This window comes from Arachis ipaensis, chromosome B06 (assembly GCF_000816755.2).
Source record: "Arachis ipaensis cultivar K30076 chromosome B06, Araip1.1, whole genome shotgun sequence".
Taxonomy (NCBI): Eukaryota; Viridiplantae; Streptophyta; class Magnoliopsida; order Fabales; family Fabaceae; genus Arachis; species Arachis ipaensis.
Genome location: NC_029790.2, coordinates 51,938,602 through 51,942,436, shown reverse-complemented (window position 1 = coordinate 51,942,436; position 3,835 = coordinate 51,938,602).

Sequence of the window (3,835 nt, the reverse complement as noted above, 5' to 3'; positions counted from 1 at the left end):
CAGGCGAATTCTCAATCCCAGAAGAACACTAATTTGGAAGCACTACTGGCTAGTTTTAGACAGGAGACTATAGCTTCACTCAGAAAATTGGAGGTACAAGTTGATGTGTGGAAAACGATCCAACACAAAACTCACCAGCAAGTGTACCGGGTCACATCAAGTAATAATAACTCACATGAGTGAGGTCGATCCCACAGGGATTGAAGGATTGAGCAATTTTAGTTTAGTGGTTGATTTAGTCAAGCGAATCAAGTGTTGGTTTGAGTTATTTGTAATTGACAGAAGCTAAATTGCATGAATTGTAAAGGGAGAGGGATGAATTACAGTAAATTAAAGAAAACAGAAAGTAAAAGTGCTGAATCTTAAAGAACAAGTAAATTAAATTGCAGAAACTTAGATTGCAAGAAATGTAAATAATTGAATCTTAAAGTGCAAGAAATGTAAATTGCTTGAATTATAAAAGGGTTCAGGGAGCTGGGATTGCAGAAATGAAACAAGCAGAAGTAAATTGTAACAAACAGAAGAGCAAAAGATGAATTGAATTAAAATGGATCTCAAACAGAAAAGTAACAATGCTTGAAGAATTTAAAAAAACAGAGAATGGTTGATGCTTAATTGCAGCAATTCAAAGAACGTTGAAGATCTCAGGAGTGGAAGAGACTAGAAAACAAGTCTAGATCTCAAATCCTTTCTTGATCCAACAAGAACAATTGCCAAAGAAATGAGGAAAAGTAAATTGCATAAGAATAGAAGATGAAGCAGTAAACAGAAATTGAATTATGCAGAAAAAGTAAACAAGAGATCTCAAGGTGAGATTGAAACAGAAGTTCTTCAATTCTCCACCCAAGATCCCAAAGCAAGAAGCAAAGAGTGCTCAAGCAAGATCAAGGAAGAAGAGAGATCAATTCTCCTTCCCAATTCTCTAAGATCCAAGTTCAAAGTAAAAGCTCAAAATTACAAAGTGGAAATTCTAAGAAGCAAAAAGGTAAAAGTTTAAAAAATGAAGTAAAAGGTCCTTAACTAAATCGAACTAGCTTCTATTTATACACTTTCTATTCTTGGATTTAAGAATTTGGATGGGCTTTTTAGTTTGGTGAAAAATTGAATTCAATTGGATTTTTAATTGAATTTCAGCCCATGTATTGCTCCCAGGAGGATGCTCTGCTCTTGTGGGGAGCAGAGCATCAATGCTTATGTTGGAGTCCCTTTGTTGCGTGCCAAGGTTGTGAGGTAGTCAGGATAGCGCTCTGCTCTTGTGGGGAGTGGAGCATTGGCTTATGTTGGAGTGGGGTGTCTTGTGCGCTCCAAGTCTCCTGGGTCGTGTCATGATGCGCGCTCAATTCCCCCAGGCCGTGTCATAATTGTGTGTGTTGCACCAAGGAGTAGCGCTCTGTTCTCCTTGGGAGCGGAGCATTGGTGCTTCCAAAGGGAGGTCCTTGGTTCAAAACTTGAGGGAGGTATGCGCTGGTGCAAATTTCCTTGGTTTCTTGTAGCGCCTTGCTCCTTGCTTCCTTAGGGTGCTGTGTTCGATCCTTGTGGCAAGCATTTGGGCCAAGTGTGGCTCATTTTTCCTTATGAGTAGCGCTCCCCACTCTTCCTTAGGTGCTTGGTTCGATCCTTGGGATAAGCATTGGCAAACTTATTTCCTTGGATTTATTCTTGAGTGAGCCCGATAATGCTCTCAAGGAGAGCGGAGCATTGTTCTTCCCTTCCTCATTTCTTGGCTTCAAATTGTGCTCCGCTCTCAAGGGGAGCAGAGCATTAAGCCTTGCTTTCTTGGTTCTTTGTTGCGCTCCCAGTAGAGTGCTCCGCTCTCAATGAGAGCTTAGCTTCATGCTTCATTATTTTCTTTGCCACACTTTTCTCCTCCTTGGGTCATGCTTCTTAGGCCATGCTTTCTTATTTTCTTCTTTTCTTCACCTACAATTAATCAAAACAACCCATCAAAGTATCACCAAATTCACAAGGTTTATAAATCAATAAAAATCAATTAAATTTAGCTTAAACCTCATGATTTAGTATCAATTAAATAGTGGTTGATTGATTCAAAGAAACCATGAAATTTCATTCCAAATTACTTACTTACAATGCAAGAAAGTGCATAACTTCTAATAAAAATAAAGAAAAAGACTAGTAAAACTAGGCTAAGATGACTTGTCATCATAACACCAAACTTAAAACTTACTTGTCCCCAAGCAAGCATAAAACATAAGAGAAGATAGAATGAAATAGGGAAGTATGCATGTCCTTATTAAGCATATAGTTGAACTTGGTTTATGGGGTTTTATGTAGATCAAAGGTGGCTCACTTATTACTTGCTGTCAAAACAAACAATGTTTCCTTAATGGTTCACTAAGGTTGCTGCTACAATGCCTTACTTTTTGCTTACTTCCCTTGTTAATTTTATTTCTTCTTTCTTTTGCTTAGAGAGCTTATTACTCATTGAAGGCTTGGTGGCAAATGTTGTAGTGGCCTTTGGCTTAATTTCACTCAACATTTCTTCACCACAGACACATGGCTAACTTTTTTTTTTCTCCTAGGATCATTGATGCCCAGCATCTCTTTGGATAACTAAGTGTTTTGTAGCTAGGTTGCTCTTTATTGTGGAGTTTCAGTTGGCAATCCCAAATCAGTTGATCTAAGTGGCCAAGTTTTGAAATACTCCTTAGAACTTACTTGTCCAAGCATATCCTAGTACAAAAACACCATAGGCATATGTCCTAGGGTCCAAGCTATTGGTGTCTAGCCTTATTATTTGTTTCTTTGCCACTTTTTGGCTTTTTCTATTTCTTTTTCTTTCTGTTTTGATTTACTTTCAAGGGATTTTCATTAGTTGAATGATCATAGCAGCAAACTAGCTTAAGCTTCAAGTAACATGTCATTATGCAGCAGTTATTGTATGAGCTAACATTTGAATCAAACACATACCACCACTAACTCTCATTCTAACTTTTGCAACATTGAACAACTACTTTTCTAAATCAAACATCTTTCTTTTATTCAAACAGCAAGGGGAACAAAGCAAAATACTCAAGCTAATAAATGATGACAATTATTATGTAGATAATCTTTCAAGCAAAAATTATGCAGATAGCTTTCTTCAGCATGTACTTCCACTTGCAGCTAAATGGTCATTCCAGCCAGACATAAAGGAATCTCTGAATTAAATCATTACTGGTGCCCAGAAATTGTGATTACACTTTGATTATGTAAATTTCATCGCTCTTTCTTTCCCTGGTAATGGCGCCAAAAGACATGATGCCAATACCATGGTTCATAACTTCGTACAACTAACAAGCAAGTGCACTGGGTCGTCCAAGTAATACCTTACGTGAGTAAGGGTCGAATCCCACGGAGATTGTTGGTATGAAGCAAGCTATGGTCACCTTGTAAATCTCAGTCAGGCAGATATAAAATAATAATGGGGTTTTCGAAAATAATTAATAAAATAGGGATAGAAATACTTATGTAAATCACTGGTGAGAATTTCAGATAAGCGAATAGAGATGCTTTCGTTCCTCTGAACCTCTGCTTTCCTGCTATCTGCATCCAATCAGTCTTACTCCTTTCCATGGCTGGCTTTATGTGATACATCACCATTGTCAATGGCTACTTTCGGTCTTCTCTCGGGAAAATGATCCAAATGCCCTGTCACGGCACGGCTATTCATATGTCGGTTCTCGATCATGCTGGAATAGGATTTACTATCCTTTTGCGTTCTGTCACTACGCCCGGCAATCACGAGTTTGAAGCTCGTCACAGTCATTCAATCATTGAATCCTACTCGGAATACCACAGACAAGGTTTAGACTTTCCGGATTCTCTTGAATGCCGC